Consider the following 15,805-nt stretch of genomic DNA (forward strand, 5'->3'; position numbering starts at 1 on the left):
TGAAAACTTACATGTTGATCTTCCATCCCTCATCTCACCCCAGACCTTAACTTCTTCCTTCAATGGGAATATAGACATTTGTTTTTAGGTATGTTTAAAGGTGCAGCGCTTATATGTAATACAATAAAATATGTGAAAAACAAAATTTTTATGTGGACTTAATATAAATCAAACATATAAATGGAAATAACCATAAATAAAGTTCAAAGAGTGAAGTGTCCTTCAGTGTGAAAAATCAATAATGAACAAAAAGTTGAAGTGACATCCATGCAGAGTACATCTGTGACAATCCTCCACCACTATGCACTCAGCAGAAATAAAAATCAACCAGCCTTCATACAGAAATCCCTCTGAAGAGCATATTACTTCTCCATTGCTGGAATGGACATGCAGCCTTATGGAAACAAATTCAGAAATGCAAAATACCTGGGCTTTATACAGAGATCCCTCTGAAGAGCATATTACTTCTCAATTACAGGAACGGACATGTGGCCTTGCAGTGGAAAATCCTAAAAAAGAGCTCACAAACCAGATCCCAGGAGAAGGTATTATATAATGTAGTATTTATTGAATAAAACAATTACATCTAAGTGGAGCAAAGCAAAAAACCAAACAGCCACACTTATAAGCATTGCCGCCGGACCATCGCATGGACTCGGTGGCGTGACATCAGCACGTAGGCTGCTCCATGATGCGTTTCATGCACACGCACAAAGGGACCCGCCTCCTCTCCGAGTCCATGCGATGGTCCGGCAGCCAAACTTGTAAGTGTGGCTGTTTGCTTTTATGCTTTGCTCCACGTGGATGTAATTGTTTTATTCAATAAATACTACACAATAACTACCTTCTCCTGGGCTCTGGCCTGTGCCTATATCTATGACTCTGCAGAATTCTTGTGTATATGTGAGATCATCCTGGAGTATGTGTACAGGAATGAATTGATATGTGCATAAAAGTACTGATCATGTCAAATGTATATGTTGTTATCCATCAAAGGTTCAGCAGAGCAGAGAGATCCTCTACAAAGTTCATGCCTGCAATAGGCTGTATTTCTTTATAATCAAAAATGGCAGGATATGGATTGACTATAGTATTGAAATATAGTAGTTTAAATATAAAGCCAATGCTCAATGCCTCATGTGATATAGAATCTCCTTATGTATATCTTTTGTGACATAATTGCACAATATCACAGTAACTCCACTGTAGGATAAAACAGCCACTTGTGAGCAGAGTTTATGTCATATGAAATAGCACATATGAAATAGCTGTTGCCTTTAGTAAATCAAACCCAATGTGTAGGAGAGGAGGGAGCATGAAAGGGTTAAAGATCCCTTTGTCACTGAAACAAAATGAATGAAGCTGCGGCAGCTGATCCAAACATTCCTTCCCCATTCACAAGTACTTGATCTCTCATCATCACCTGTTGCAAAGGGAAGGAGAGTGGTCAACATTGTAAACCAAGTGATCACTGTGATGACCAATCACAGTTATCACAGGGTAACCAGCCCCTTGGATCAGCTCCATACAGTGTCTCTGTACCGATGTAATGACAACACTGTACACGGTGATTACCAGGCACATCAGCCACCCGATGGCTATTTAACCAGTGATGTTTATGATACTTGTTTCGAGGGTTGGGCCCTCTTCTTCAGAGCCACTTTGAAAGGCAGTTATAAAGCCCTGGTGTTTGTATAACTATTTTCTTTCTGTGGATTAATTTTGGCTGTTTTTGGCACATACAAGTATTTTTTACAGCTGTTGTTGAAGTGTCCAAATTATTCTACCTGATCCTGAATTTCTTACTGTATAAGACAGCCTTAAAAGCAATGTTGCCATGTCTAATTGCTTAATTGGTATTTCATTAAACATCTATGAAGCTAAAATGTTAAAAAATAATGACATGTTCTATTCTAAATTCCACAGGAAAGTGAGATTTGATAGTCTGCTTCAGGTTGGTCCTACTTACCTTGTGATGACCTTAAATGGCTCCGTGCATTTTTTTAAAACTAGAAATGGAGTTTTATAGCAATATCAGAATGGATAGGATTATTATAATTTAATCTCTTGCATGCAGCCATTTTCCCTTGATAGTCATACCTTAAAAGACCAAAGGCAGAGTACTGCAACTTTTATTTTAAGAACACACCATTTATCTATGTGCAAAGTGAAATAGATTGCCAGTATGATTTATCAAACAGATTTCCAGCAACATGGGGAACATAAAGGAAGAAATTCAATTTCACACTAAGAATATAATGGGCGAAAAAGCAAGTTCAGTGGACACTGAGGATGTTATTATGGAGAATTTTGAATCTGGTCCCTTGGATATTTCACAGAAAGTAATTTGTACTGTAAACTTTAACAGACACACAAGAGGTAAATATAGACATGATGTACGCCAATAGCTGCAAAACAACACATTTACCATGGTTATATTCACAAGTTAACAGTTCAGTTACCTGTTTAAATGATATAAAAAGTTTACACTTTAAATATCTCTATCTATCTATCTATCTATCTATCTATCTTATCTTGTTAAGGTTTAGTGTTTCATATTTACTATGTGAATAGGTTTGTACAAATACACATACACAATAAGGGTGGTCATTATGAAATCAAAATTATTCAGGGTAATGCAAATTATGATCAAACCGAAGAGTCACATTATAGATGAACTACATGTTTAATAATATAGATTTTAAAAGGTGACTACTTATTTTCACTACTAGCCCATAAATGTGATGAGCAGCTATAACCAGAAAAGGTGGGCCAGACCAGGGGACAACAAATACCAAATGCTTAGGGCTCCTACTATGTGGGGATTCAGGGACTCCATATAAAAAATTATATTGCAGAAGTGATGCAATTCACTCCACCACACATTCAACCCATTTCAACACTAAAACACCATTTTTATTCTAATAATTTAAATAATAATAGTACATTTAATTGTCCACCCCCCCATCCCTCCAATTGTTTGCATACCTACAAAGTGATTACTTCAGGGACTGGCAAAGATACATGTCTTTATCTCTGTCATCTATATATTCTTTTTAACATCTCTTCTATCTCTGTTTTCGCGTGAAATCTTCATGATCACTGAAAATGTACTCTTTCTCTTTCTTCATCTATTTCTATGAAAATATGTGCTCTATTTTTTTGCTGTTTTTCTTTACTGTGTCACTATCTATTTCCTTTGTTTAGCAAGCTTTTTACTGGTGCACACCTTCTCTAGTTAATTAAGTATCTTCTATACTGTCTTTCTTCTTTTCCATTATTTTACTTTTATTCCTTACATATATCTCTGCTGGTTTTTGCTGATATCTAAAGTGCTAAAGTGAAGCTGCCTGCTTCCAAGTATGTTTTGCCTCAATTAAAGTGACATTAAACAATATCCTTGTTCTTCCAAATGAAACTAGACACTTCTACTTAATGGCCCTGCAATCTATTTTTCAGGAAATCATTTCTTACTGTGTTTTCTCACTTCTGTTTGGAATGAACATTGCACCCCCCCCCCTTATTGTGATTTTGGGGTTTTACCATTAACTGGAATCAAGTTGATTTATGTTTCTGGTTTGCCCCCATGTCCAGACACCTAGACAAGTTGGTTACTATGGTCTTTGCTCTCCTTGGTCACATATATAGTTCTATTGTAAGTTGCTATACCTATGCACCAATTAGTTCCTAAGGAAGTGGCCTATTAGTTGCGTACCTTTTTTGATTTGGAATAGCCCCCACTTTGACGAAAATCGCATTCCACAATTGGGAGCCTCAATTAGGCACCTTACTGATATTTTGTACTATATAGGGGGTAACCCGTTCCTACCAAACTATTAGTTACTGATATTATGGTGCTATGTACTGTTTATTACCCATTAAGTAAAACTCTGTTATAAATTGTTGTACAATTTATGTTTTTAGTAATAAGATTGTAATAAAGCAGATTTTTATTTTAACTTTGTTGATCAAGTGTACTTGCCTATAATGTCCATGCTTCATTTCTGTACATTAAATACTAATTAGGACATGGCACAAGTAATTAAATTTGGTTTCTATAGTACCACCCTATGGAATCACCTGAAGCCTCTTTACAAACATTGCACATTAGTTGCGGTCATGTGCAATGTTCTATAAACATTAAAGATACCATGGCCCATAGTTCTTACTCAATATCAGGAGGAAGCAAGAGAGGGTGGCTTTATTCCTACATGCAATGGGACCATGGAGCAAACGTGACACCATGCATGTACACTAAACATATCATGCATGCACATCACGTGCATCAAGTCAATGCCTTGTAATCACACCCCTTTTGAATACGTGTCCATTGATTGGCAATCCTTTTCATACAATATTTTGCCACCATTTTTAAAAAATACAGTATTGCTAATTCTAGCTTTACACAGACTGGCAGTAAATTAGCTTGTAATTCAATGAAGGAATACATTCCATGTTTATTGAAACATCACCAAAAGTAACGTTTCAAAGGAACATTACCTTATTCTTTAGAAAGTGTTTGAACATTATTTGCTGCAACAGGAGACCAAAGGCATATACAAATCAGTGGTTTTCAGAACTTGTTCAGAAAAATGGTGTGTGTGTGTGCGTGCGTAGATAAATAGATGATAGAAAATAATAGCTATATGCATGTAACGGAAGCGTAGGCAGGACAGAGCACACGGAAAAGATGGGGAACACACAAAATTTTATTGAAGCAACAAAATGACAGAAACTCAATGGGGAAATGGCAGGGAGGGTGATATGTGGGGGTCTTCGGCGACAGGCAGGCAATCTCCCCCCTTGGCTTGGGGCCTCAGTCGAGCTCCCTCCGTGACTGGACAGCGGATTGGAGACTCGGGCAACAGGCGGACAACCTAACCCTGAGCAGGGGTCTCGGGCAACAGGCAGGCAATCTTCCCCCTAGGTTTGGGGCCTCAGTCGAGCTCCCTCCGTGACTGGACAGCAGATTGGAGACTCGGGCAACAGGCGGCAATCTACCCCTGGGCAGGGGTCTCGAGCAACAGGCGGCAACCTACCACTAGGCAGGGACCTCGGGAACTCAACAGGACTCTAGCTGTGGAGTCTGGCCTCAGCAGAGCTCCCACCCAACTTTCTAGGGACATTGGGTTCACAGGGACTCAATGGGTAGCGATGGTTCAAGCACTCAGGGGCACCACAGGTAGCTATACTCTGGGCACGCTATGGGGCGGTTCAAGTAAGGGTAGTCTAGGCATGTAGTAGGGCAGTGCATAACCCAGGTGGTCTGTGCGCACAACAGGGACAGTTCAGGACACAGGTGGTCAGTGCAGACAACAGGGACAGTTCAGGACACTCACGGTAAGCAGCTTGCAGACCCTCAGCGGCAGGCGGTTCCAGACAGGGACGACCAGCGGTCGGCGTTCCAGGGACAACCAGCAATCAGCAGACAGCAGCAGCTCCCCGGGCACTCAGCAGCGGACGGCTTCCAGGGACCCGCAGCCACGGACAGTGTGCAGGGTCCCTCAGCAGCCGCTCCCAGGGCACTCAGCAGCAGACAGCCTCCAGGGACACGCAGCTACGGATAGTATGCAGGGTCCCTCAGCAGCAGCCAGGGTGCAAGGGTGCTCAGTAGACAGGCTTACAGACTTGCAGGGTCTGGCAGGGTCTCAGCTGTGGGGTCTGACCTTTGAGGAGAAGGCTCATGCAGAGCTGTGGAGACTCCCAACCCTGGGGTATTGCATAGGGCTACAGTCCTGACCTTTTGGGGGTCTGCAGAGTGCGCGGGGGGGTGGCTGGGGAGGCTCGGTCCCCCTCACCCGAGCCTCCCAGCATCTTTCTGGGAGCAAGATGATTCCAGCAGCATGGACAGGAACCGAGAGAGAAGGGCTGCTTCCTGTGTGGGTCTTTTGAAAACCAAGTGGGACGCAGCTAGGTTGCCTCAGCAACGGCCGGCCCAGCATTGTCCATGGAAGCTCCCCAGACATCAGAATGTGCAAGGGGGAAGGGAGGAGTGGAGGGATATGGCGGGGGATGGGAGAGGCACTGGCAGTCCGTGACAATGCAGTTTATAGATATGTAATTCCAGTGCCATCAATAGATTCACAAATTAGCAACAAACATACTCTGCTGTAAGACATCATAACATGTCATTTACCCTTTTCTATTTTTTTGTAGGGTTTGTATTATTTAGGGTTTTTATGGCTGCATAGGTATTATTGTTGATTCAAAATATAACGTGTGTTTGTATGTTGTATTCTTCAATTGCAACATTTTCTACATAATGCTACAATGTATTATTAGCTGGGACACAATTGAAGGTAATTAGAAGCTGGATGTGTATATCATCACTTCTTGTAAAGCACTGTATGACACAGCATGCCTCATGGGAAGATTGTGATCTGACAGCCTTTAATAGAGCCTCAGGCAATGTGTGACTGCACTGCAATCAAAACTGCTTTTCATAGGTTACACAACAACTAACGATTATGAGTGTAGGGTAAATAAAAGGTGTCCAAACTTAGCAATACTATTTCTTCACCTTTTCAACTTTTATGTACTGCTAATGAATGTAGCATGTTATCAGATGAACTCTTGGTAAAAAAATGCCAGTACATTTCCATAGGGGAACTTCTATCATAGTCTTTACACTGGGCTACAAAATTACAAAGTAATTGCATAGATGCTAAATTCCATTTTTCTGCAATTCTTACATGAAAAGAAAACTAAATATGGAACATTTCCCAAAGGGGAAAGATGATGCACAAGTATAGCAAAACAAGATCAATAATGTACATTACATTCTTGTTTAACAAAGGACACAGGATTTACAGTTACTTGGGTTATACTGCTGTCTAGAGGGGGATTTGGATGCTGGCAAACAAAAACAGTGACCAGCTTATATAACCCCCCACTTCCAGCCCCCCTTAACCGATTTTACTACCAATTTTTTCTTTTTCTTCAGATTATTTTTTCTTTAATCAAGCCTTCCCTACTAACAGCTTGGGTCAGCCTCATTGTGCATCTGTTTGGATCAACATATCCTTAGCATTAGCTTTGAAGGCTGTACCTTTACCCTGCTATTTTTGCTGGATGATATTGCCCCTGAGGAGTCATAGGAATCTGCCATAGCTGCCAGGCTTAAAGAGTCCATTTTGACTTTTATAGATGCAGTGCCTGCCACCTTAAAAATGGAAGAACTGTGTAACGTAGATGTGGGATTCAAGTGATTGGACTGAGATGTGATCAGTAGCAATATGTAATTGGAAATTTAGTTTCATTCCTTGTCATTAAAAAAATATTCAGTCATAGGTATTCAGAGACAGATGGTCACCAATTAGCATCTGAAGGGACAGAGCTTCCTCTGGAAGTGACACCTGGGTGCCAATAAGATTTGTTTATAATCAGACTTTGCCACCTTCCTGAAGTTTAAAAGAGGAATGCAGACGTTTCGACTTCATGACACCAGGGGGGCTGTGTCTGGGGAGTTTTAAAGTATATAACAGATCAAAGGAATAGATTTCATCTCTCATAAAAGCTAAAATATTAGTTGCAGAGAGATGAAAATACTTCCTTCTGATTGGGCACTCTGTGGTCTACATCTGCATGTAAAAACCGTATTGGTGGCCTATGTAGAATGCCATAAAAATGCAGGAAATGGTTATGTGGCGCCGGATTGCGACAGCTGAACAGTGATTGGTACTGTCGCGATCAGACTGATGCGCTGGTGTCGGAAATTCAATCCCTGAGTTGGTGATTCAAACCGTTCCTGGTCCACTCGACTTTGGGCATTTCAGCACCCAGAACGTCCTGTGGGCTGGTACAGGAACACCCCCCAGGGTTGATTGGCCAAGGACTCATGTCCAGCCCATGTCCTTATTCCCATAAATTGAGGACTTGAGGTATGGATGTTGTGATTCATATGGAGCCCGTCCTTATTGACTGACGGATCACAGACTTTCTCTGACTTGTTCCAGTCGCAGGATAAATCTTGGTGAAAGTTTTATTTCTGTTTTTTATTCCCTTTTATTTTATAGTGAATAGTAAATTGTGTATCTTCTTGTATTTCTTGTATTTTCTGTAACTTTTTATACTTATACATATTTTACGCACTGCCCACTTTGGGATATTAAATCATAAAATTAATATGTGACTTCTGGGTATTTAAGCGGGCTCATATCTCTGGAGGGATTAGATTGTATTGTATTTTAGTGCCTTTACTTGCTCGGTCAAGTTCATTGCCAATCTGTATGCAATTGCACTGCGTATTGGCAGACTGCATGCAGATTGTAAACTTCACAGGTCTGTCAGATGTACAGTTGTGGCCAAAATTATTCAACCCCCAATGCTGTAAAGGGGTTTAGGGACTATAGTGTACATTTGGAATTGTATTCAGAATCAAATCCTACAAGGACGTTGTAACTACCCAAATGCAACTAAAATGACATCAATTGTTTATGTAATACAGTAGTAAATGGTTCTTATGTGGTTTCTTCATTGCCACAATTATTCAACCCCTTAAAGACTACCACTCTGAAGAACAGAGGTTCATACAGGTGCTTTCCATCAGGTATTGAAAACACCTGTGGATGTCACCGAGCAGCAATCAAGCATAATAAGCACCAATTAGGCAGCTTTAAAATGACTGTGATACTCAGCTCCTTCTAGACATTTACTGGTGTGGTTACAAACATGGTGAAGGCAAGAGAATGGTCCAGGAAGACAAGAGAAGAGGTGATTTCTCTTCACAGGAAGGGCAATGGCTATAAGAAGATTGCAAAGATGTTAAACATACCAAGAGACACCTTAGGAAGCATCATTCGCAAATTCAAGGCAAAGGGCACTGTTGAAACGCTACCTGGTCGTGGCAGAAAGAAGATGCTGACTTCGACTGCTGTGCGCTACCTGAAGCGTAGAGTGGAGAGAAGTCCCCGTGTGACTGCTGAGGAACTGAGAAAAGATTTGTCAGATGTGGGTACAGAAGTTTCAGCCCAGACAATAAGACGCACACTGCGTAATGAAGGCCTCCGTGCCAGAACTCCCAGGCGTACCCCCTTGCTGTCTCCAAAGAATAAGAAGAGTCGACTGCAGTATGCCAAAAGCCATGTGGACAAACCACAAAAGTTGTGGGATAGTGTTCTGTGGACTGATGAAACAAAATTAGAACTGTTTGGGCCCATGGATCAACGCTATGTTTGGAGGAGGAAGAACAAGGCCTATGATGAAAAGAACACCTTGCCTACTGTGAAGCATGGTGGAGGGTCAATCATGCTTTGGGGCTGTTTTGCTTCTGCAGGTACAGGGAAGCTTCAGCGTGTGCAAGGTACCATGAATTCTCTTCAGTACCAGGAGATATTGGATGGAAACGTGATGCAGTCCGTCACACACCTGAGGCTTGGGAGACGTTGGACCTTTCAACAGGACAATGATCCCAAGCATACCTCCAAGTCCACTAGAGCATGGTTGCAGAGGAAAGGCTGGAACATTTTGGAGTGGCCATCGCAGTCACCAGACTTAAATCCGATTGAGAACCTCTGGTGGGACTTAAAGAAAGCAGTTGCAGTGCGCAAGCCTAAGAATGTGACTGAACTGGAGGCCTTTGCCCATGAAGAATGGGCGAAGATACCCGTAGATCGCTGCAAGACACTTGTGTCAAGCTATGCTTCACGTTTAAAAGCTGTTATAACTGTAAAAGGATGCTGTACTAAGTACTAAGATTGAATGTCACTTGGGGGTTGAATAAAACTGATAATGCTGTGAGCACAGAAAAGACATTTGTGGTTATTTCATTATAACTGTTATGTTATATTTGTCTGACCTACAAGTGCCTCTTTAATGTAAATGTAAGCAAGATGACTGAATGATCAAAAGCAATGTCAAACTGGCCAAAACACTCAATTTCAGTGGGGGTTGAATAATTTTGGCCACAACTGTAGATCTGTGTGTGTGTGGTGTCTCAACAGACCGTTCTGCGGATAAACTGTTGGGTAGTGGCAAGCTACCGTTTATGGTGTGTCTGGTGTGAGGGTGTGTGGACAGTGGAAGAGTGATTTACACCGGGGTTCTAGCTTGAAGGATAGATGGAGGAACCCTAGAAGGGTGTGCAATTGCTAGACTGCTCCTCAACTCTAATTAGTGCACCAGATTGTATGTAAGATCCTATCTGCCAGTGTGTGTGGTCGACCAGCTGGATTGGAGTGGAGTCTCCCTCCAGTGGTGGCCAAGAGGTAGTGCGGGCTGTGAAAGTATATCACGGCCGGTTTTATATATTAGAAGTTAAGTCCCCCTTATTCCCTCTTACCCCAAGCCGCACGTGCGCGCCTCAGTTAGCTAGTCGCTGAGGGCGTGTGCGTGTGGGGTGGATCCGTGAAAAACTGTTACTAGTCTGGAATTCCTTAAAGGCCCTAAGGCTTCAAAAACCTTTCCCATGCATAGGCTACGCTAAGATGTTCTGTTCAGAATATGGAAAACTTCTGATAATCTATTCACAGCTTCCAAATATTTTGCAGCACAGTATCTATTTTTAAGACATGAGCTGTTCCCCATATTGACCCAGCTGTGTACTTCTTAATAAAACTCTGACTATTCCCATAGAGGATGTACTGTTTTGTATGGATCCCATTGATAAATGTTAGAGATTATTTAAAAAATCTTATATTATATGGCAGGCCCTGTGTTTCAGCCTGCCATGGCTTTGATGTTAGTCTGTCAAACATTAGCAGAATGGCTTAAACTTTCAAAAAGTATTCCAATTTCTGTGTGTGCTTATTCCCTGTTCCTAGAGATCTTACAGCTCATGCCAGCTGCCTATACAACTGCATACGGTGATGGGTTAGTGAATGACTCCCAACTTATTCCCGTAATGTGTATCCTATGACAAGAGCACCTTTTGCCATGTAAAACGTATGCTCTGCACATGCCCTTTTAGGTTCAATATCTCTTTAGAGCTGCATTAGAAACCCTCGATGAGGATGTTATGGAGTGTAGGAGTTCTCCTCTACACCAGCAAAAAAAGCCTAAGCCTCACGCTGGGAAGACTCACCCCACCTTTGAGAATTGTTCCTTCCATTACTTCCAGGCTTCAACCTCAAAGACCAAACCCAATTCAGGAGCCCAGTTTAGCTAAAGACCATGGCCTATAAATCCCCCAAACCTGCATATAAATAATTTTTGGCATTATGGAATGTCTCCTACCTTCCAGTAGTGGGGGGATATCTGTTAGTCTTTGTGTACATTTAGACAGACATCAACTCTGATGCTATATGGGAGGGTTTCTAAGAGATACAAAATTTAATTCAGCTATCATCCCCCTTCCCACTTCATTATTTTCAACCTTCCTGTGTCACCCTATAGGTCGGCAGACCTCTATACATCTCTTGTAGATATTCTGGATCAAGGTGTTCTTGGTACAGTTCCTTGTAACAGAAAGGATCAGGGATTTTATTCCAACCTTTTCAAAGCTCCCTATACCCCGTCTTGGATTTTAAGGCTCTAAATGTCTTCAATCAGACCCTAAAATTCTACATGGAATCCATCAGGTCTGTCATAAACCACCGCCATCTGGGAGACTTTCTGGCCTTTGTAGACATCAAGGACGTATACTTATATGCCCCTATTTTTCCAGCACATCAAAGATTTTTTGTTTTGCTGTGGTTCCAAAACACTTTCAGTTTGTACCATTCAACCTCCCTTCCATCCCCCTGTGTTCAGCAAGGTCCTACCCCCTGTGCTTGCATTGTTACACTCCCAGGGCATACCATTGTAGAATATCTGGACCATCTTCTGTTGAGGGAGCAGTTGGTACAAGTTTTTAATGACAATGTAACTCAGATCATTGTTGAAATACAATGGCAGTGGCATACATCAACCATCAGAAGTCTTGCTGTGGCAAAAGAGGTCTTCTTGTAAAGTTGCTATATCCTGCTGTGAAGTTATTGCCTTGCTTAGTTTTTTATCATAAGAAAACACTGAAACTGAACTATTTATTGCTACATTGTTTATAACAACTTAAACTGAATCGGTCCCAGGACAGAACCCTGGGGCACCCCACTCTGCAGACCATTCAGAAAATTAAAAAAATGAATCACCACCCTCTGAACATGTTCCTGCAACTAGTTTTATATCCAGGTATTTACAGTGTCCAAATATCTCTGATTTCTGTGTCCCTCAAAGAACCCCAAGAAAGGATTTCAGGCTAAATTTGCATAGGCACTCACACATGGCAAAAATAGTAATTTACACCAGGCTAGTCGTAATGCGAATTTAGCTTTATGTTGGGTACGAAACGAACATTTAAAGTTTCACTGCCTCCCTTCAGTGATATTGGACATTTATAGAAAACAAATGCTTTTGACAGGCAAGATTAAATTGTCATTGTAGTAAAAGATTGAGAAAAAGGCTGAGGTAGGCTAAGGTAGAAGCAGGCAAAGCTCCTTTCATAGTTGTACCCTCTTCCTCGGCTACAATTCAGGATCCTATCCTGCCTCTGTATTGTCTCGATTGTCTTCTCAATTGTCAAACTGACAGTCCAGCTCTGCAGATTACATTTGGAGAGCAGCTCTTCTAGAATAAATAGTAGGATTCCACTGTCAGGTTGACAGCCAGTCCCACTCTATCAGGAGCTCTAACACTGCTCTAGATACAAAGAGCACAATGAACTGGCTTTGGGGAAGCAGCTTTCCCAGTGGCATCCACAGGGCTAGACTGTCAGTGTGATGGCCAAGACCTGCTCTTCTTTAATAAGTATTATCTGTAATTTGAAAGAAAGAAAAAACAAATGTAGGTGTAATCCCTTATTAAGTCTTAGTTAATAGCAAATATTTTTAATCACATCCTGCACCCCCTGACATCTTAGCTAAATTTTTACCTGTTTTTTCATTTCAATTCCATTTGTAATTTTTTAAATGTTGTGTTTTTCTGTTTTAGTTGCCCCATATTGTAAACGGTATTGCATCCGAAACATAATTTTAATACTGTACATTTTTAAAAGGGGCAAATCACAAAATAGAATGTGTATTTTGGATGAATTACAAGCTACCTTAGATCCCAGTTGTAAGAACGTGTTTTGGTTATTATATTGTTAAGAAAACTCTGTCTCTGTGCCCCATGATCAGAAAAACAAAACCACACTATTTTAATCAAGTTTCAAAGGTAGAAGGTGCACTTTGACATCAGATCTTGTCCCAGAACTGTCTAGAAAGGTTGCAGGGTGCTCATAGGCATGTCATCTAGAGGCACCTAAAACTGTTCAAGATAGAAAGTAATTGGGATTTTTGATTCAAACCTTTGAAGAAATACGCTAACCCCAGTTGCACACATGCTTACTGTTTACATTAAACTAAAGTTGCTATTAAACTTTTCACTCAACAACTTTTTTACTGTGAACTTAGCTGATGATTTCAAACTAATACCACAATGTGTTTACTGCAAAAAGTCTGCTCAATGTGTTAAATCCATGATTTGTTCATTTCTCTACAAACAGAACAATAACCTTATGTAAAGCAGATACATATTATGATTGAAACAGTAATATCTGCAGCTGGATCAATAAAGAAACTTCCACTTTTTTTGCATTTTGATTACCCACAGTTCAGAGAAGACTAGTCGATTCAGTATCAACTTGCAGAATGCAATTCCCTTATTTAAAATAAAATGGCAGTGACATTGCACAGTCTGTAGGTTAATCTGCAAATCCCAAAGTTTGTCTCTAAAAATGTTCACCAGCAGTTTCATAGTGCTGACTTCTAAAACAGCAAATTCTTGGAAAGTTAATACAATGTCACTTACTGCAGTCATATTCTGTTCAGACACTGATGTTATAGCAGGCAAGTGGATGGATTAAAGGGACATAAAATATGTCCATCATGGTAAAGAATGAAGGTAGATTATTCTTTGTAGAGTCATCTACGATATCTGTCTTAAAACACAAGTACAACAAAATACCTCCTGGACATTTCAAATGGAAGGGAAAAACATTTACTGGGGTATTTATTAACGTTTTGCTAACAAGAGTCAAGTTTGCTTATTGATTATCGAAGCCACTTAGCAAATGCTAATTTACTATGCACTTACAGAATCATCTGATGTTACCTTCAGTGAAGAGAAGTGGAACATTTAAAGTAAACTTGTACTGAGAGAAATATAGAGGTTGCTAATGCTGCCCTTCTTATGAAAATGCTAGTTATATGGCTGTCCATGCCTGCAATACTTAAGCCCCATCTCTTGGGCAAAAATGAACTATCCTCCCACCCCCCTTTCACACTTCCTGTTTTATTTTTTTGTTTAATACCTGTTGATGCAGCTTTTTACTTACCCAAGTCTTCCTCACCAGCACAGTTTTTAGGTGCAGGGAACCAGTAATTCAGTGCTTCAGAAGTGCCCAAGCTGGAAGGTCCATGACAGGCTCCTCAGGTTGACATATTCACTTGCAGTTAGGTAATTTAGGTGATTAAAATGGAACATTTAGATAGAGTTTTTTATTTTTATACCAGCAATTAGTTGGGGGTGTAGAAGGGTGTGTCTGAAGGAAAGTCTAGAAATCCACTTTAAAGCAGTGTTCCACTTGAGCTATAAAATAAAAAAAGTAAGCAGCTACAAAAACTGTAGCTGCTGACTTTTAAAAAACAGCCACTTACCTGTCCCTCAGTCCCGCGGTGTGTCCCCTGCAGCTCATTTCACCGACTGTCCTGTATTCCAGTGCATCTTCAGTGTGGGCACCCGGCTGTGACAGCTTGCGGCTTCACAGCCGAGTACCCACTGCACATGGGCGAGTAGTGCTGCGCTTCATGAATGGTCCTGTAGTCTTCTGGAACCTGTCACATGTCCCAAAAGACAACAGGGAGGGAGGACACCTTCCGTTTCCGATCGCCTAGGCGATCGGACCAGAAGTGGGAGCGGGTACTTGTCAAATTCGGGTACCTGCCCCCCCCCCCCGGCTCCCCAAATGTGCCAATACTTAATGGGGAGCGGGGGAGCAGTCCTTAAAGCGGAACTTCCCCTTTTGGGTGGAACTCCACTTTAAATTGTCACCTACTAATAATAAGCATGTGCATTAGAAAGACAGAGAGAAGTGCAATTTTTTTTAAGACAGCCAATGTTTTCAGCTATGACAACTTACAAATTTCTCACGGTATTTATATATTTCATATATCTGCTTTGATGAGTTCTGACCAATTCCTCCAGAAGTAGGAGTACCATGCATGCAATTTATCTACACTGCAGATGTTGGCTATCCACCATCCTGTAGTTGATAAAAGTGGTATTAAATTTAAAAGCAAATATTTATTATATTGCAGTTTACCAGTTCTTACATGTGATGGCTGTGTTCAATATCTTTTTTAGGCTTTCTTTCTTTTATTTTCATCTGGTGATCCAGCAGTAAGTCTGTTGTTTTTTAAAAGAGCAAACTCTCCAGCAGACTGTATCAGTTACAGTGATGAGACAAACCATTTGCCATTACTAGAGGTGCTTACTACAATCAGTTTTATCTATTTATGTACGACCTTAATCCCAAAAGAAAAAAAAATTAATTTTATTGTAACTGCTTATAAAGTATCAGCTGGAGTTTGGCTTCAGTTTGTTAGTGCATTTAAATCTGCTAGTACAACTAACACTCCCCTTTCCCAGAATAACAATGTTGCTTTCTAAATGTGCCCCCTATAATCCTTCATCCAGAGTGGGGGCACTTTAATACAGGAGGTGAGATACTGGCCAGATAATCCGGTGAAAACAGAGGGGGGAAAAAAACCTAAAAAAAAACCCAATGCAGCCACCACATCTAACAATTGGTAAGCTGCAATATAATACATTTTTGGTTCTTGATTTATTA

General features: G+C 40.9%; 1 protein-coding gene across 2 annotated transcripts in view; it reads left to right on the plus strand.

Annotated features, from left to right (window-relative positions):
• MYO18B (myosin XVIIIB) overlaps positions 1-15,805 on the plus strand; it is an 810,748-nt gene that overhangs the window by 544,802 nt on the left and 250,141 nt on the right. The window lies entirely within an intron of this gene.

This window comes from Staurois parvus, unplaced genomic scaffold (genome assembly GCF_062004578.1).
Source record: "Staurois parvus isolate SC_StPar_1 unplaced genomic scaffold, SC_StPar_1.0 ptg000336l, whole genome shotgun sequence".
In the NCBI taxonomy this organism is placed as follows: Eukaryota; Metazoa; Chordata; class Amphibia; order Anura; family Ranidae; genus Staurois; species Staurois parvus.